Source organism: Pipistrellus hanaki, assembly GCF_964339955.1.
Source record: "Pipistrellus hanaki genome assembly, chromosome: 11".
NCBI lineage: Eukaryota > Metazoa > Chordata > Mammalia > Chiroptera > Vespertilionidae > Pipistrellus > Pipistrellus hanaki.
The window spans coordinates 60,367,425-60,388,435 of record NC_140513.1 but is presented as its reverse complement, the minus strand read 5'-3'; positions in this window follow the sequence as shown (position 1 = coordinate 60,388,435).

Here is a 21,011-nt window from a genome sequence, read left to right as displayed (position 1 = left end):
AATTGGCATATAGATAAATGTTTTTGTTATATAAACTTACTTATACATTCTCTTTATGCCTAATATTTAGGATGTTTCTAATTTTTCACAATGATAAATCCTATATAATAAAAGCCTAATATGCTAAGTGTCTGGTTGTTCAGTCAGCCGTTCAACCAGTCAATGTGGAATATGCTAATGATATGCTAAGGATGCTCTACCCCTCGCTATTATGTGCACTGGCCACAAGGGGGCAGACACTCCAACTGATAGGTTAGCTTGCTGCTGGGGTTGGGTGATTGGGACTGAGTGAGATGGGCCGGACCTGCCCTGGAGCCCTCCTGCAGTCCCTCCCTGGCTGGCCAACCTCTCGCATCCCTCCCCATCCCCGATCATGCACTAGTGGGGTCCCTCAGCCTGGCCTGTGCCCTCTTGCAATCTGGGACCCTTTGGGGGATGTCAAAGAGCTGGTTTCTCCCAATCCAGCAGGCCAGGCAGAGAGACCCCACTGGTGCACGTGCACCAGGCCTCTAGTAACACTATAATGAACATCTTTGTGCTTATATAAGTCTGTGAACATATTTGATAAATACTGTTGGTATAGGATTTTCTAGAAATGAAATCAGCGGTCAAAATGTCCCAATATTTTTAGGGTCCTGATACATATTGCCAGTTTGCACCAAGAGAGTTCAGAGCAGTTTAAACACACATTAGCTGTATCTGAGCACTCTCCCCAACATTATTAATTTTTACTAATTTTATAGACTGAAAGAGACATTAAGCCAAACATAGAAAATTACTTATTGTACAATTCTATTTAAATGACATTCTGGAAAAGGAAAAACTAAGGGGAAAAGTTGAACAAGGTCTTGGCACGAGGAAGGGATTGACAGGAAAGGGATCTGAAGAAATTTTGGGGGGTGATGGAAATGTGCTATATCTTGATTTTGATAGTGCTTTCGTGACTGTATATATTTGCCACATTGAACTATACACTTGAAAACAGTGAATTTTATTGTATGTAAATTATACTTCAACAAACCTGACTTTTTACTGTCCACCTGGAAACACTGATATAAATTATACTTCAATTAACCTGACTTTTTAAGCAGTGCCTTGTGGTTTTGGGTCACAGTTCTTTCCTTCCCAATGACACTGAACAGCATTGTATTTATTAGCCATTCACAGTCCTTCTTTGGAGAACTGTCTTTTTACCCCACTGCAGTCTGAGAGGTTTTTCTCATTAATTTGCCTGATCTGTGAATATTTTCTGTTATAGTTGTCAATGGTATTTTTCTATTTTTTCTAACTTTATTAGTGAATACTTTATGAATTTAATTGATGAAACCAAATTTGTTGACATTTTCTTTAGTGGTTCTTTGATTTTTTTTTTTTAAAGCAGAATTCCCTGATAGAAACTGTTGAAACACTGAAACGCTTCAGTAAATTCTGCTTTAATTTCTGTAGTGAGTTCACCAGGCATGGTCTGAGCAGACTTTTCAAGTGAAAAGAAAACAATCCCTTAGGCATACTGCAGTCTGTGACCTTCCTGGAAGAGGCTCTTTGGGCTCCTCTGCCCTCCTATCCCCAGGGGCACCACAGGGCTGAGTGACTGCAGCCTGGGCCCATGGCCTCAAGTGCCACCCCCTCCCCACAGTGGCAGCAGCAACAACAGTGTAGGCACAGAGATTCCCACCAGGAGAAATGGAATAAAACCTCAACTAATGGGAAACCTCACTTAGCATTTCCCTCTGTTCTCCAGTTTTGGAAAGTTCTGTTTTGTCTTGATTTGCCCCATCATAGGACTGAGGGGAGTCTATTACTACTTCACTTGTATATTTCAATAAATATTGATTGAATGCTTACTGTGTGCCTGGCACTTTAATGGGGACGAAGATGGACTCAGTTCCTGTTCTCCTATATCATCCAGGCTAGCTGTGCACACAGACCATGAGTGAGCGCCAAACAATGACATAAAATAATCAGAAATTGTGGTAAGTGCTAAGGAACAGGCAAAGAGGGGTGCCACCCCCCCTCCCCCTGCTGCCAAAGGAGATGTAAAGAGTGGCTTCTCACTCTAATCTGAAAAGTTTTCTCTGGCCTCAAGGTCCCAATGCATTTTCACTTCGAGGAAGGCTTCAGCAGAAGAAAAATGTTTGCAAAACCACTGCCCTAAGGAATTATAAATAAATGTGAGAGCCTACGTGAGCTTGGGCAAGGCCAAGTTTTCTCATCTATAAACTATAATGTTATCCATCCTAGGAGTTGCTGTGAGAATTAGCTAAAATTAATGTATTTGGCAGAGAGGTAGTGGCTGAAGACTGGAGGTGGGCAGCCAGGGTTCAAATACTACCTCCTCCACTTAAGAGCTGCTAATATCTCAGGAAAGTTACTTATTCTTTCTGTGCCTCAGTTTGCTCGTGTAGGAAATGGGGGTAGTAAGAGTGCCTACCTCAAAGGGTTAATTTGAAAATTAAATGAGAAATCAAAAAACATATGGCTTTTAAAATGGTGCTTGGGGCCCTGACCAATTTGGCTTAGTGGATAGAGTGTCAGCCTGCAGACTCAGGGGTCCCAGGTTCGATTCCAGTCAGGGACATGTGCCCTGATTGCGGGCACATCCCCATTGAAGGGTGTGCAGGAGGCAACTGATGGATGTTTCTCTCTCATCGATGTTTCTGGCTCCTCTCTGTAAAAAATCAATAAAATATATTTTTTAAAAATTAAAATAAAATAAAATAGTGCTTGGGCCATAGCCTGTTTGGCTCAGTCGATAGAGCATTGGCCTGTGAACTGGAAGGTCCCAGGTTCGGTTCCAGTCAAGGGTACATGCCTGGGTTGTGGGATAGATCCCTAGTGGGGGACTTGCAGGAGGCAGCCGATCCATGATTCTCTCTTATCATGGATGTTTCTATCTCCGTTTCCCTCTTCCTTCCTCTCTGAAATCAATAAAAATATATTAAAAAAAAACAATAAAATAGTGCTTGGTGTGCGGTCAGTGTTCAGTCAAGCCTTACCATCGCCCAGTACAGGTCTCAATATAAGCACAGAGGGTATTGCAACCACATGGACCAATTGCGCTGGAACAGCCAGGCTCTGGGACTGTGAGAAATAGGAACACGGCATGAGGAGACAGAACAGCGGCAATAGACATTCTGTGTAAAAAGGGTCTGGGATCTCATCTCAGCTCCAATCCCACTTCCCTGCCCCAGCTTCCCTGGGGAGAATGACCTTGCCGAGGGAGAACTGCACTTGGAGTAGATAGAACAGCCTTGGCTGCAGCCCAGCTCCACCCAGGCACGGAGGAGAGCCCTCTGAGGTCTCCTGAGTGATTTAACTTTATTGCCTATTCTCTCACCTCCCACGGCCCTCCTCTTTCCAGGATGAATGTCCCAGCTGGAACTCAGATAGAGGACAGCAGTTTCCAAGTGCCTCTCGAGATGCCTGCTATTCTCTCCCCATTTATGAAACCTCCTTCAAACTGCCCACGCGTGGAGGCTATATTTTGCACCTTACGAGGGGAAATGGCTCTGCACCGGAAGTTCTGCACCCTGGCTTGGGGAGGGAATTAGCTGAGAGATCCAGGCCGGGGGACTTTCCTACGGGGCATAATACCCAATTTATTTTCATTTACATTAGCTTCTCCACATCACCGACCACACAAGGCATTCAACTGTTACAGACAAGCATTTCCCAGTGGCTCCTCACAAATAGAAATGTTTAATGAATAATAATAATAAAAAAGGAGCCTGTGGATGACACTGATATGCAAAATTGTGAGAGCGTGTTAATCAACTTTTCTCAATGCAGAGAGCTCTGCAAACTCTTGTCCTCCCTCCCTTTCTAACTTTTCTTTGAAAAGACAGAGCTAGTGCATTTAACTGGAACGAAAGAGAGTAGGGTAGCATTGGTGACCCTGGAATCTCTGGAGGATGCCAAGGTGCAAAAATGTTTTTTTAAAACCCATTTCCCTTCAGCTTTATGGATGGAGCAGTTTGCCTGCTGGTAAGAAAGTGGTTTTCACTTATGCATCTCCTCTCTATCAATTCCCTCCATGGGCCTGTTAGAGGGGGCTGGGCTTGGGAAAAGGGAAGATGGGTCTACTGGGAGGCTCCTCAGCACCACATTCCAGGAACCTTGAGGTTTACCTCTGGCAGCAGTGGAATCTCACAGCCTTCATCCAAGTTGGTGGACACAATTTCCCCCATAGTTTTCCTCTGGCTCCTAGCTTCATGGAGCACAGTGGTTAAAAGAGGTTCATTGTGAAGCGACCTAGGTGGAGCTCCAGGGATTCATGAACTCTGTGGTCAAAAGGACTTTAATTCCTCTGATCCTCAGTTTCCTTATCTACAACACGGGCAACAGCTGTTTGTCTTCATGGCTACTTGCCGCACTCTGACAGTAGAAGCTCAACTCGGTAAAAATATGCATAGGAAAGAGGCTGGAAGGAAAGACAATAGAATGTCAACAGTAACTGTTTTTTTATTCCTTTTCCTGAACATTTCAGCTCTCTATAGAGGTATGCATTCTCTTTCCATAGGAAAATTACGATTTATAAGAACACATCTTTTGTCCTTTGAGCTTACATAGATTATAGTCACTATGGAAATTCCTTTTCCTCTGCCCCATACAATCTATCCTTCTCTCTTTCTCTTTTGAAAGGAAAGCATATATGGGGTATATTAATTTCCCAATGCTTCTGTCGCAAATTACTCCACAAACTTAGTGGCTTAAAATAACACAAAGCTATTCTCCTCTAGGCCTGGAAATGAGACATCTGAACTGAGTCTCACAGGGCTAAGATCAAGGTGCGGGCGGGGCTGGCTCTCTTGGAGGCTGTGAAGGGAGAATCCATTTCTTGGTCTTTTTCGGCTTCTAGGGGCTGCCAGGATTCCTTGCCTTGCTCATCTTCCTCCATCTTCAAAGCATGTCACTCCATCTCTGCTCCTGTCCTCACATCTCCTCCCCTAGTCAGGACCCTTATCACATCAGGCATACTCTAGCCCAGGCTCCCCATCTCAGATCCTTATCCACAGCTGCAAAGGCCTTTTTGCCATACGTGATAACAGATGCACATCCTTTAGTTGGGGGTGAGGGTGTTGTGGGAGTGGGTGTACATCACTCAGTCTAACACATGGGGCTTATGCAAGAGGTGAAGGGTTCAATGAAACTAGGTAAGGGAAAACAGCAACACAGTTTCTGATAATCCTATTAAAAGAGCAATATGCAAACTGACCATACCTCCGCTACACCCATAAACCATGCCCACCAGCCATGCCCACCAGCCAATCAGAGTGAGTATGCAAATTAACTCCAACCAAGATGGCTGCAGCTACAGAGAGGAGGAGGGAGGCTTCCCAGGCAAGGGAAGAAGCCAAGCTTTCCGCCTGCCCTTGCCGGCCTAAGCCTCCACTCCAGGCTACAAAGTTTTAATTATAGAAGGTAAATAAATCCAAACAGAAATGGCGGCAGCCACAAACAAGTAGAAGGCTTGGCTCTGCTCCAGACTATAAAGTTTCAATTGTAGAAGGTAAATAAATTCCAGATACCAGGCCTCCGCTTGGGTCGCCAGGGGGCGTGGCTGGCCTGAAAACCACCCCAGGCCACCACATGCCCCAAGGGAACCCCCACCCTGATCCGGGACATCCTTCAGGGCAAACCAGCTGGCCCCCACCCATGCACCAGGCCTCTATTCTATCTAATAAGAGTAATATGCAGATTGACCATCACTCCAACACACAAGCTGGCTGCCCCCATGTGGTCAAAGATTCTGCCCCCATGTGGACATAAGATGGCCACCAAAAGATGGCCAGCAGGGGAGGGCAATTGGGAAGAACCAGGCCTGCAAGGAAGGACAGTTGGGGGTGATCAAACCAGCAGGAGAGGGCAGTTGGGATGAACCCAGGCCCACAGGGGAGAGCAGTTGTGGGGGACCAGGTCTGCAGGGGAGAGCAGTTGTGGGGGACCAGGCCTGCAGAGGAGGGCAGTTAGGGGCAAACAGGCTGGCAGGCAGAAGCAGTTAGGGGCAATCAGGAAGAAAGGCAGGCAAGTAGTTGGGAGCCAGCAGTCCTGGATTGTGAGAGGGATGTTCGACTGCCCTTTTAGGCCCCATCCCACAGTCTGGCATCCCTTGAGGGGTCCAAGATTGGAGAGGGTGCAGGCTGGGCTGAGGGACACCCCCTTCCCCATGCATGCATATCATGCACGGGGCCTCTAGTGTGAAATAACAAACCAAGCCCTTTATACAGAGCAGCTGTTCAATTCTCACAGACTGTCACTGCACTGGACCAAGTGCCGTGGCAAGAAATACAAGGCATTTGGGTCTGGTGTGAGTGTACAAGCTGATGTATTTTATTAAAGAAAAAACAAAAAACCAAAAAACAAAACAGAATCACAATACATAACAACGAAAACTATTAACTTCCTCTTCCCCAAATCTCTAAAAGGCCAGAAATTCAACCTAAAATTTTTGTTATTATTATTTCTTTGAAATGTCAGTTTTTGCTGTTAAAAGGCATCAGTGAGACCCATGCTGGGACTACTCCTTGGTTCAAAAGCAGCCTGTTTGCTCCAGATTGGTAGTAAGATGTGCCGAGAATGATTATTTTTTTTAAAAAGCAAAAGGATTCAAATTATTATTTTTTGTTGAAAAATGCCACAGGTTATTAAACTAACATTGGGAATAGATATAATCAGATCTCATCTATTATTAATGAGGTTCTGCCTTAATGTGATCATTATAGGTATGTGCCTACACCTAGAAGCTATCATCTAACATAATAACAACCGGAAATAATGAGTTGCCGGCATGATATTTTTCTTCTGTGAAGGGTTATACCTACAGGGTTGCTTTTTCCTTTTCTTATAACAACAACAACAATAATAATAAACTGCAGCATTTTAGACAGAGACAGGTGTAAGTTTTATTTGTAATAGAATGTTTACTGCTTAACATCTTTATGGTTTTAAGATTTGCTACAGAATCAACACAAAAATATTTTGAAAACCATTATTATTATTGTTGCTTGTAATGGTGATCCCACAGGCAGAAAAACTCAAGTAACTTTTTATACATAATATCTACTCTGTGTGTGTGTGTGTGTGTGTGTGTGTGTGTGTGTAAGAGAGAGACAAGAGATCCAAGATATGAATATGCTGATAGGTTAATCTACAATTTTTTTAAATATATTTTTTTTATTGATTTTTGTACAGAGAGGAAGGGAGAAAGATAGAGAGTTAGAAACACCAATGAGAGAGAGTCATTGATCAGCTGCCTATTGCACACCCCCTACTGGGGATATGCCCGCAACCAAGGTACATGCCCTTGACCGGAATCTAACCCAGGGCCCTTCAGTCCCCAAGCCGACGCTCTATCCATTGAGCCAAACCGGTCCCAGCTAATCTACAATTTTTAAAAAAATACTTATTCTCCTCATATACAGGCCTTTGAACTGCAAATCCCTTTCCTCCTCTGAGGGATGGGCTCTGAAGAAACATAAATCGAGCCTTTGTGAAGAGAGGCATAGACAGATCACATCCTGAAGAGTTTAGCTTCCTCTGTAGCAAGTTATTGCACATTACTGTGCTAGGGTTCACGAAATCCTAGTGAATCCTTAAAGCATTGCATTCTGTGGGGTGCAGCTATCTGGACCCCAGATTAGGCACATTTAAGTGTCAGAAATGAGAGTGAATGAGACCCAAGAGTCTGAGCACCGGCAGCAGCATAATCCAGGAAAGCTCCGGATTGGCCAATGCTAGCCCTCATCTCTGGAATGGATGTTCCACTCTTTCCCATTCCTTCCCTCGCCCCTAGGTTCCTCTTTCTCACAATCCACTCCCTTCCAGCTCTGCAGTCTGACTCTTGCTCTGCTGGCCTGGTCTCTGGGTGCAACCGGGATCTCTCCAAATGGATTGTCAGACTTGCTCTCTCTGTAACACCAGCACTGGTGTTGGTCATGGTGTCTAGAGGGTCTTCTCTCGGCTTCTTCAGCTCCTGTTTCCCTGCGTCTCCCTTACCCTTTACCCATGGTGCTCTGCTAGCTCCTGTCCCTCCACGCACCCCTGAAGCATGGTCATTCCCCAGGCCTTCTGTGTCCAGCTTCCATGATCAGATCTTTACTGGTAACTCCTGAGCCTTTATGTCTATCTCCCCTCACCCCCCACCACTCACCAGATGGCTCCACAGGAATGCTTCAGCAGCTCTCAAGTTGACCAAGTTCAGTTTTGCTCATGAGCTTCTGTTCTTCATCTTCTATTCACACGCTCTGTCCTTACTGACCCTTTGGGTGAGAAGCCTCATCTTCTGCCAGGTCCTTCAGTCTGGAAACATGTTTGTCTTCCTCCACGAGGGTCTTTAATGTGTAGGTTCTGCACTTTCTTTTTTAACCAGGGGTCACGTGTCCTCCTCATTCCCTTTCCTGCTATATTGCCTGGGCCATGATAGGAAGCGCTTAATTGATCTGTGGCGCAACCCAGCCTTTGTTTTGCTGCTAGAACTAATTTTTTCAAACACAGGTGGACTTCACAGGGTAGCTGCTCAGTGCTATTTTGTCTCCCTCAGCTTCTGTGACTGTCTATGGTGAATTGAAAGGTTCAGACAAGATACCTCTAAAATCCAGCCTCAGGCCGACACTTTAGATGCCCCTACAAAATAGAGGATGGGGTTTGCATTTGACTTCTGCCTGAAAATCTGATCACTGGGCCCACGTCTAAAGAATGATCCCAACATTTGAGGCTCATTTCACCTGGAAACTCTCTCCTCTCCGTAGATTTAGCCATGGAGAGAAATATCTCCAGCTCTCAAATCAATGATGCTCAATATAAAATATACTCTGCTGAGAAAGACAACAGTGGGCCATCTTCTACATGGTGGGCCATCTGAAACCCCTTCTTATCTATAAAATAAGGAGGATGAATTAAGGGACGCTATGGTCTATTTACTCCCCTGCCAAATATTTGGTGTCTCCTTGGAACCTCATTGACATGCTGAATCTGGGTTTTAAAGTTACTTCTCTCATAGGACCACACACTGTGTATGGTTCTGCGTGGCTTTCTTTCTTTCTTTCTTTTTAATATATTTTATTGTTTTTTTTTTTTTTTACAGAGAAGGATAGGGACTTAGAAACACCGATGAGAGAGAAACATCAATCAGCTGCCTCTTGTGCACCCCCCACTGGGGATATGCCCACAACCAAAGTACATGCCCTTGACCGTAATCAAACCTGGGACCTTTCAGTCTGCAGGCTGATGCTCTATCCACTGAGCCAAAAACGATTTTGGCCTGCATGGCTTTCTTTAAGTGAGGATCTCTGCCTGCACTTGGGGGAATTGTTCAAGCCGCTGGCCTCCCAAATCTGTCCCTGCATTTTCATGAGGCCACTCTTCCCACAGGCTGCTGCCATCAGCTGCGGAGTGTGGCGAGGAGGTGAAGCAGGCCCATCACCTGGAGACTCAAGACCTCCTCGTCGGCCTTGCTAGGCTTGTCTTAGTCCTGCACTGCGTTTCCGGGAGCTTCCAGCCAACCTTCCGTCCTTCCCTTCTCTTTCTCTCGGGGTCAGACCTGCACCACAATCTGACGCACACCCAGCTCCTTCCCATTTTCTCTCACAGGCATTTTCCCTAATAAAGTTCTCCATGGCTTTGCTACTGCCTCTTGGGTGACCTGAACTAATATACAACCTATCTTTGGTATCCTAAGAAATTCACCTTTATCTATGGAAGAAAATGCAGTAATTGGTCTGGTTTTAGCATCATCTGTGCATTTACAACCCATCCTGCAGGGTTTTTTTGTTTTTGTTTTTTTTTCCCATAGTAAGAGCATTCATTCACCTTTTTCTTAAGAAATATTTCCCCAAATTACAAAGAAATTCATAACATTAGTAGAACATATACATATATAAAAAGAAGAACATACAATTATCCATAAGCTTTTCATCCCCAAGTAACCACTGCTTTCATGTCTTTTCTACAATATACAGATAATTCTCACATAACAATAACAAATAAAGATTGATACTATCATGGTTTAGTAGGGGAGTTGGCAGACTTCTGTAAAAGGCCAGATGAGTGAATATTTCCCATTTCTGAGGCTATACAGACTGCGGTAGCTTTTCAACTCTGCCCTGGAGGGGAAAAGTAGCCAGAGACGATATGTAAATGAGAGCATGGCTGCATTCCAAAAAAACTTTATTTAAAAATCTGGTGGAGGCTGGATTGGTTTTGGGGCCATAGTTTGTTGACCCATGAGTTCCTGAAAAGATCTTGTTGGGAGACCTACTCTGTGGCTGAATGAGGATTTTAGGACCCTTCTGAAATTACCCATTGAAACCTGGAGTGAACAGCAGATGACATCGGCAAAGTGGCAGCTGGAAGAGGGGCGCTAGCTAGCAGCATCCCGGCGAGAGGCGAGAGTGCAGCTGCAGGCCTGGCCAGCTTACCTGCCTGGGGATCCTGGGTGTGAGGGTGGAAACATTTCTCCTTCTTCCCTTTTAGGTTCTTCAGTAGGTCTGATATTAAATTTTCACAAAACAGGTGAAAACAAATTAATTTCGTATATAAAAAAGATATGAGACTGAAGGGCAAGTGGGTTAATTGAGGCTTATATGCCGTCCTGAGCTAAGAAACAGGGTAGGGGCCTGGCGCTCCAAAGGGGAGCAGGGGGATTCACAGGATGATAAAAAGAGCAGATGGTTGTTAATTAGAAGTTTGCCCTGCCTTTCAGGTAGGTCTTTGAGATAAAAACTTATCTCTGGCAATAATTATTTTTCTGATGCAGATTCCCTATCTCAATCCTTTTAGGTAGTTAGGAGAGAGGTAAAAGTTTTTCCTGGCTCAACTGGGTGTTGCTTGCCTTCAGCTCAAAACAACATGTCAAAGTGGCGTATGTATCTTCAAAGGGCTCATCCTACCCCCTTCTCAGGCCACAGTGGCCAAGCCCTCAGGCCTGTGAGTGCCTCCCGCCTCCAGTTTGGAAGTAACTTTCCCAGAAGGACCAGCAGGACTTAGGCTGGGAAGAATACCCAAGCTGGCAGCTCCATTGTGGTCTCTCACAGTCATCAGGCTGGAGTTAATAGGCTTCAAACCTTCCGAATGCGCTTCCCTCATTTAATTTTGTGGCTGCATAAACTTTCATAGCAAATAATGCGTTGGGGCCGCAGTCCAAATGTGACGGACTCTGTGGATCTGGAGCGCCGCTCTGCATTCTAACGGCTGCTTAACCGGGCCCCCGCTGGGCCAGCCAGTTTGCTTTGGCTTGGAGAGGCATTCTGCAGAATGCGAGGGGAACCCACCAGAGAGCCCTTGGCCTCGCTGCCGCCTTCCCCTCTCCACGGAAGCATTTCCCCCCAAACTTGGCAGCTGGTCCTCTTGGGTCAGAGTGAATTGGTCCCTCAGCTAGAATTCTGGTGGTGTCTATCTTGATTTGAGTGTTGAAGGATAAATCCTTACCTAGGAGTCGTTTTCAACATCCACACTTGGTCCTCCTATTTGGCCGTGGAAATCAACACTATCTATTCTCCAGCCCATCTGCTGGGATGGCACTGTGCCTGGTTCCTGGCAGAGCCCACGTGCCCCACAGGGCTGGGTTTGGAGAGATGACCGTGAGGGGTGAGAATAGAAGAGCTGCAGGAAGCTATTCTTTCATGCATTGTCCCATCGCAGCCTCTTGGGCCCTTATGACAGTGGACTCTAGAACAGAGTAAAGTAGAAAGAGCAGACTACAAAGTGATAATGTGCAGTGTTACCCCATTCGTGTAAAAAGTGTGTCTGTGTGTGCTTGCATGCATGGGTGCACTTGTTAATATTTCTGGAGGTAGGTAGGTGGTGGGACTATAGTTGATTTAAAATTTTCATTTCTTTTTTATTGTCTACATTCACATTTCCTACAATAGATATGTGGATGAGAACAAAAAAGCAAAGCACAACAAGAATAGCTGCAGAATGTTGGGTATAAGAAAAGACTTTCCTGAAAGGCCCAACCTGTGGCTGAGGAAGAAGGTGTAAGCCCGCTGTAAAATGTCAATCTACGGGTGCTTGTGAGGTTCAGGTTGAGACTTCGGGAAGGGAGACAAAGGACCTGGAGGCAGAAGGAGATGCAGAAGCTGGAGTGGAGGAGCCTCAGTGTCAGGGGAGGGGAGGAGGAACAGAGCCAGAACCTGCATCAGCCCCTCCCTGGGAAATGAGGCTCCTCCACTAGGAACCTGTATTTTTTTTTATAAAAGCTCCGGGTATTTCTGATGATCATATAGGTTTAGGTATCACAGAACTCCACAATTTTCCAGCTCTCTTTCCCCTCTAAAATTGGGTAAATAACCATTACCCCTGAAGGGTGTGTGTGTGTGGGGGGGGGGGGGGGTGGACGGACTGTGAAATCCTTGGATATTTTCTTTGCAGTTGCAAGGAAAATTTGAAGAGTGGCTCACTGTCTAATTATCACAAAAGGAGTCAGAATAGTAAACCAAATTGTACCTACTAATGAGTTATTTTTCTCCATGAGGAGAAAAAAAATCCTACAACTACTCTTTAGGCACTTTGCCACATCTCTATCTTCACGCTGTAACTTTGCTGTTCATTTATACCATGCAGATTTATGGCAATACTAGCCATCATTTTTGCAGTCAAGAGTATTCTTGGCACTGTTTTGGAAACACTGCATTTAGTTTCTCTACATTTTGCAAAGCAAAATCACCTTCCATTTCACAAATGAAAACAAAGACATCAAGGCCTTAAGCACTTACGTGAAGTCACATGGTGAAATGCATCTCTGTTTGCCTATTTGTGTGACATAGACATTTGCTTCTAAAGGGAATCCAATCCAACGCTTCCCTTTTCCAGGTTCATGCGGAGAGGGGGAGGTGAAGTGTCCAGCAGAGGACTGATGGCAGATAGCACTCGGGTCAGAATTCATGGGCCTGACTCACCCTCTACTGTGTCTTTCACATTTTTTCCCAGATAGGCTGTGCATTTCTTACAGATACAACCTCATTTATACCTCAGCATCCCATTGTGCCTAAGACGGGGCTAAGCACATAATACGGGGTGATTGAGTGAATGGGAGGGTTGTACAGATGAGAGAAACACAGGACATGCAGGACGACTTTCCTTAAATAGCTTAATTTTTATTTATGAAGAGTTATTCTTGAGATTGAACAACTCGAGGTCAAGTTTTTGGCCCAGAAAATGTCTCTGTTTATATGAAATCTATAGAAGGGTTCGATTATACAGCCATGTTCATAACAGCATTGCCTACCGTAGGCATAAGGCGGAACAACTCGTGTGTCCCTCAGAAGATGAATGGATAAGCCAAATGTGGTACACACACACAATGGAATATGACTCAGCCTCAGAAAGGAAAGGAATGCTGACATATGCTACAACCTGGATGAACCTTGAAGATATTATGCTAAGAGGAATTAGCCAGTCACAAAAGATAAATATTGTAGGGTCCCACTTCTAGGATGTACCTCAAGAAGTCAAATTCAGCCAAAACCGGTTTGGCTCAGTGGATAGAGCGTTGGCCTGCGGATTGAAAGGTCCCAGGTTTGATTCCAGTCAAGGGCATGTACCTTGGTTGCGGGCACAATCCCCAGTTGGGGATGTGCAGGAGGCAGCTGATCGATGTTTCTCTCTCATCGATGTTTCTAACTCTCCCTCTCTCTTCCTCTCTGTAAAAAATCAATAAAATATATTTTAAAAAAATAAGTCAAATTCATACAAACAGTAAGTAGAATGGTTTGCCAGAATCTGAGGCAAGGGAATGAAGAGATGTTGTTTAATGAGTATAGAGTTTCAGTTTTGCGAGATGGAACACTTCAGGAGATTAGTTGCACTACAATGTGAATACACATCACATTACTGAATTATCACACTTAACAATGGTCAAAATGTAAATTTTATGTCATATATATTGTTATTGATTGATTTTCAGAGAGAGAGGGAGAGAGGCAAGGAGAGGGAGAGAGGAGAGAAACATCGACTTGTTGTTCCACTTATGCATTGCTTGATTCTTGTATGTGCCCTGATTGGGAATCGAACCCACAGCCTTGGTATATCCAGATGACACTCTCACCAACTGAATTACCTGGCCAGGGCCTATGTTATATGTATTTTACCACAATTAAATTTTTTTTTAAATGAGTACAGGAGCAATAATTATTATTTTATTCCAAAGGCACATAAAATCACATCTTTTCTTTCTCGGTCCAACCTATGAAACTGAGGCCATTTCTCTGGAGACAGAACTTCACCCATGCTGCAACAGGTGAGAAAGAGCTTCATAATTTTCCGATTAGCAGCCTTTCTCTGTTAATGTCTCACTAATTATCATGTAGCCTGAGCATTGAGCCATAATTATTATCAGTTAATTAGACTTTAAAATGCATCTTTGATAACACCTCCAGCATTTAATTATATTACTGGTAACTTATGATTGTTATTCAGGCAATATATGACTGCAGTAAAGTATAATTAGATCTCATTTTTGTTTCTTGAAATCCTATTGATTGTGATAATAGTTTTGTAGTTTTTACAGCTTAAATGGAAATGGTCACATTAAGTTGATAGTCTATAAAACAAATGAATTTGTTAACATATTTTAAAAGCATATTAAAAGAGAGAGGCTACAGGAAAAGAAAAAATGTTTATCACTCTTGATTCCATTTAACAAAAGTTCAAAATAGGCAAAGTGCTTGTTCCCAAGGTCAGTTTTTACTTAAAAATAAATAACATTCAAGAGGTTATGCAATAAAACTTAATTTTATTAATTCCTACTGTTGGCAAACAAAAAAAAAACTATCAAATTCTCTTCAATATTGTGAAAGTACAATATGTTCTCATAAAAATTGTGTACACATCAACTCATACTTCACATATTCTATTGTACTATTAGGAAATGCACAGTGAATCTTTTTGTAAACTAAAGGATCTCTTTTTTAGAATAATGTGGTTAATTTCCTCTCTTTGTAGGAGAATTAAAGGGCAGCTAGAGGTCAGATGATCTGGTTGCATTGGCTGGAAGAGTCTAGCCCCTGGAGAACAATGTTCTATCTCTTACATTTTTTGTACATTGTATTTTTCAGTTACAGCTCACATTCAATACTATTTTGTATTAGTTTAAGGTATAGTTTCATAATGCTTATACAATGATACACTTTACAAAGTTGCCCCTAGTACACTTTAATATCATATATAATTCCCAAAGTGGTGGTTCACACATAGTAGGTATATTTTCGGCTTTATTGAGGTATAATTGACAAAACTGTAAGATATTTGAAATTCGCATCATGATGATTTGGTGTGTGTGTGTGTGTGTGTGTGTGTGTGTATAGTGAAATGATTCATTTAACTTATTAACTCATCCATCACCTCACATATTTATCTTTTTTATTTGTATGTGAGAACATTTAAGTTCTAGTCTCTTTAATTATACCACATAATGTTACTAACTGTAGTCATCAGGCTATCATTACATCCTCCAGTCTTACCAACTATTCCTAGTTCCTCATCCTCCAACTCCTGGCAACCACTTTCCTATTCCATTTCTAAGTTTGACTTTTTATTCAGATTTCACATATAAGTTATCCCATGTGCTATTTGTCTTTGTCTGGCTTATCTCACTTAGCAGAGTGCCCTCAAGATCTATCTATGTAGCCACCAAGGGGTGGACTTCCTCCTTTTTCATGGCTGAATAGTATCCCATTGTATGCATATAGCACATCATTATTCATCCATCTGTTGATGGACACGTAGGTTGTTTCTATATTTTGGCTGCAATGAATACAGGAGTGTAGCTATCCCTTTGCTATCCTGTTTTCATTTCCTTTGGATATATATCCAGAAGTAGGACCGTTAAATCATTCCGTATGAATATTAATTGCCCATTGAGTGAGAGATCTTGGAGGAAATTAAAGAAACTTGGCTTATGTTAATATGATTTTGTTTCATTACTTTTACCTTCATTTGTTTTCAAGCGTTTGTCCTTTCTCATTAAAAGAAGAGGCAGGAAATGGAGAAATATTGTCCTTTAATCATTGTCGTGGACGGAAAAGAAAGAGCATAAGACACTGGAGTCAAAGCTAGTCTTTAGCGGACCTGTGCGGCTTACTTAGTGCCTGAAGAATACCAGGCTACAAGTGCATTAACTCAGCATTCCCTGAGGGGGGTGGGGAGAATTTCACCCTGGTACCAGGGATTTGTTTGTTCCTACTTCCAGGAGACACACCAACTTTTAAATATTACTAAGCAAGAACTTATTATAAAACAAGTAACACATGACTACCACCTACTAAGAACCAATTTTATAAAAGAAAGGATATTTCAATTCCTGAGAAACAGAAAGGACATAATTTTATAACAATGGGCAGTTTTATTCAAGAAAATAAAGTTAATGAACTTGCCTTAATGAGCTTTCCAAAAAGATTCTGAATGGAAAGGGTATTCAGAGCCAGGTGAACTGGTGAAACCTTGGTCACAGAGGTTATTATAAAGAATAAAGGTACAAAATAGATAACTCTGCCAGTAGGGTCAGGCGTGAAACTAAGTTATATGAAACATATTCAGAATTGAATTTGTACAATGAATGTAAGACAGATGGATTGATTTGCATATAGTTTAACTCCATGCCCTTAATTGTAATAAAAATGTACTAATTAGCTGAAATTTTGTATTCTATTTGAAATGCAACATAGGTGAACAGGCTCCTTGCTCAAAGCCACAAAGGATGAAAGAAATCATGATTTAAAATCACACACGTGTGACATATCCGTCATGAGCTAGCTGGAAGTGTTTGTAAGCACACTTCGAATTTTTCAATTCGAGTTAAATAAGAAGATTTTGAAAACATATTTTGATAGAATTGCAGCTGCCTTGGCAGTCTTCTTGATCACAGACAATCTAAGGGACAGAGCAAGAAAACACTGACCTTTTTTTCCTTTAAAAACATGAGCTTTCTTGTCAAATCCAAATGGTTTTGATTTGAATATTTGTGTAAATCCAATTTACATTTTCTTTCCCTGAACGAGTGATCCTTGCATAGAAGAAAAAGATGGAGAAGCTAACATGCTTGCTCAAAAAGCATTGTCATGTGCTCCAGGGCTCAGTGGGAAAGACAGCTAGTCCAGTGAAGGGCAAGAGAGCATAGCTGTGTGGTCTTGGGCAACTTATTTCACATCTCTGAGACTATATTCCTGCCTGTAAAATGGGGCAGTCGGTTATTGTTAGGATAAGAGAAAATATTTGGGAAGCACATCCCACTTAATTGGTGCTTAGTAAGTGCTAGTTAATTTTCCTCTTATAATAGTCAGGAGTGAGAGGCAGTGGAAGGGGAAACTGATCAATTCACCAATGTGGAGCATAAAGATACATGAACACCAGAAAAAGACAACAATTTATCTCACGGAATTTGTAGATGTTCTTTGGGGAAAGAATAGATTATGTTTACCCAAAGCAACTGGAGTGTATTTTGTTTGGGGAAGATTAGAGTGGAGTCATCTAAAGGAGCCTGGATGAGGTGGGGCTAGTAACATTCTGTAATCAACTTATCAACAATTAAATCACATTTCTGAGGAACTTTGCTACTCACAATGCTTAGTCTCTTGGTACCCTGAACTATAAAGCAGTAAAACTATTTTCGATGGTATTTTAAGAGTTCATGAAGGCAAAAGTAATGAAACGAAATCGTATTACCATCTTTTTTTTTTTTTTTTTTTTTAAATATTTTATTGATTTTATACAGAGAGGAAGGGAGAGAGATATAGAGGTAGAAACATCGATGAGAGAGAGTCATCAATCAGCTGCCTCTTGCACACCCCCTACTGGGGATATGCCTGCAACCAAGGTACATGCCCTTGACCGGAATCGAACCCGGGACCCTTCAGTCCCCAAGCCGACGCTCTATCCATTGAGCCAAACCGGTCCCGGCCGTATTACCATCTTTATCCTTTTACAAAACATGGCTGCTACCCCCTGGTGCTGGTGAAATGTAATTACATTTCCTGAAAGTTCTGCCCAGTGTTTGAGTCAAGTGTTGGTAGAACTTCAACAAGTCCTCCACAGCTAACATCCGTGCCCACAATCTGGATAGGAGACGTGAAATTACCATCCAGAGACCCACTGAGAAAAACAATGGGAAGCCAGAATGACTTCACCTTTTAACAAAAAGAAATCTATTTCTGAGAAAACATTACAGGCAATTTAGCACAATTGAACTTTGTTTTTAACCTTTTTCTGTGATTTACGTGATTAGGCCACAGGAGGAAGTGGTTTTCAACAGCATGATTAGAGCATTTTGAGGAAATAATTTCTGTCTTTAAGCACCTTGTGTACATTTTTGTTTTCAAGTGTTTGTCCTTTCTCATTTAAAGAAGAGGCAGGAAATGGAGAAATATTGACTTTGAAGCATTGTTGTGGATTGAAAAGAAAGAGCATAAGACACTGGGGTCAAAGCTGGTCTTTAGCAGACCTGTGCAGCATACTTAGTGCCTGAAGAATACCAGGCTAGAGGTGCACTAACTCAGCATTCCCTGAGGGGGGTGGGGGTATGTGTGGAGGAATTTCACCCTCATACTAGGCATTTGTTTTGTTCCTACATCCAGGAGACCCACCAACTTTTAAATATTACCAAGCAAGAACTTATTATAAAACAAGGAACACATAACTACCACCTACTAAGAACCAATTTTATAAAAGAAAGGATATTTCAATTCCTGAAAAACAGAAAGGACATAATTTTATAACAAATGGACAGTTTTATTCAAGAAAATACAGTTGTTGCATTAGTCTTTGGTTTTCTCACTTTGCCAGAAGGTGAAATCAGGTGACGGACCAAGTTGAGAGCGTGTTGTTCACATAACCTGCTCAAATCCAGTTCAGATTAATTTCAGGCCAAAAATATCTGACTCTCCTTCTGTATTTGCCTCTGTGCCTCAGATTATGTTCCCAAGTTCCCAAGCAGGCATAAAAATCAATGACATAGGTAGGCAATATATATGATTCCACATTTGGGGGAGTAGGAAGAAGTGTTCTAAGAATGTACCTAATGCCCTAACTGTTTTTGGCTCATTGGATAGAATGTTGGCCTGCGGACTGAAGGGTCCCAGGTTCAATTCTGGTCAAGGGCACGAACCTTGGTTGAAGGCACATCCTGCAGGAGGCAGCTGATTGATGTTTATTTGTCATTAATATTTCTAATTCTCTCCCTTCCTCTCTGTTAAAATAAATCAGTAATATATTATTGATTTTTTTTTAAACAGAGAGGGATAGAAAGCTAGAAACATCGATGAGAGAGAAACATCGACCAACTGCCTCCTGCACATCGCCTACTTGGGATGTACCTGCAGCCAATGTACATGCCCTTGACCGGAATCGAACCTGGGACCCTTCAGTCTGCAGACCGACACTCTATCACTGAGCCAAACTGGTTTCAGCATATATATATATTATAATGTAGCTAAGGATAGTGAGATTTGCAAATCCCAAGATTCCAAGTCATCATTCTGAACTCTGCCTGTGCTTTGCCATTTCCTTTGGGTCTTGTCCCACTATCCCCTGGTACTTCACATCTCAACAAAAAGGAAAAGATGACATATTCTTTCTGGGCAAGAATAGATTGTGGGTGACCTACCTAAGTTTGCCAGCTCACTGAACAGTAATTAACATTTACAATGTATGCAAACTAGACTCCTAATTAAAGCCCAATAATGTAAGACTTTGAACCTACTCACTGCCTTTGAAAATAATCACAGATGCTCTCTGCTTATCATGAAAAAGCCATTATGGTAAATGACCAACTCCCCCACTTTCTCCTTTCCATCCACTGCAAGTGATTCTCCATTGCAGAGATTTGCAAATGGTGTGTGTTGCAGAGTCCAATGTCTCCTGGTAGCTGTAATTGTTATGCAAATTACCTTGATAGAGGAAGGATAAAATTTGCAGAGCTCCTAGCATACGTGGATTTGAAGCGTGCACTAAATTTGGAGCGGGTGAGCATTTGCTTATCTGAAGGATCATTAAGAACCCCTGGTGGCAACTTGACATGGCATTGATGAAGGATGAGTGGTCCTGCCTCCTTTCCCTATGTTCCCTATTCATCCTCCCTGGCTTTGCTGACTCTCCATGGGAGAGTGAGCATGAAACTCCCACAAGAGAGGGAATCAGAAAAAGTGATTACATCTAAAAGAGGCGAGAGGACGGGAATATTCAGGAAGCAGATCTCAGTTGCAGATTGAAGAGTTAGAGTCGATCTGGTTGCCAATGGTAGAGAATCCCAGTAGACATCAAACACTCAGCCTCTGAAGAGGAAACAAGGAAAAAGCCAGAACCAACATTTGTTGTGCATTTGCTGTGTCCCAGAGTTGCCAGGAAGTATGTTTCCCATGTTCTCACTTGACCTACAGGATGGCTTGGTGAGCTAGGTTGTGTTATAGTACAGGTGAGGAATCGGGGTTCAGAAAGGTAAGGTTCCTATGACTCAGAGGTAAACATCAACTCTAAATCTATCTGATTTGTAAATTCATAGCCTTTGCCATGGCCAAGCTGCCTTTCAGAATTACTCGAAAATGCATCTTTAGAAATGAACTTTGGAAACTGCCTCCTTTACTGGGACTTCAATGACTCGGGGAAAAGGTGGCCACCAAGCTGGTTACCACAGAAGCTGTGCCGCCCAGAACAGTGCACCGTAGTCCTGGGACAGACACCACGGAACCCAGGAGGCTCTCAAGTGTGTGTCACCAGTGCTGTCACAAGACTCTGTGTGGTAGATGTGCGGTGGCTAATTTAATGTTAATATTTTATTTATTTTTCCTTCATTTTACCTTTTCTTTCCACATAGCTGAGTATTCTATTTATTTTTAAATCCATTTATATTGTTGAAAGTACTACACTACAGATGTCTATTGAATCAGCAGATATTGAAATGTAGTCACCAAATGAAATGATTTCCCCCTCCAGACATCATTCATTGGATGGACACCTTTGAGGAATGGGAGTTATTTCTTTGATGATTTAGGAACAGAAGAAGTGACAATGAGCTAGGGGAGAAT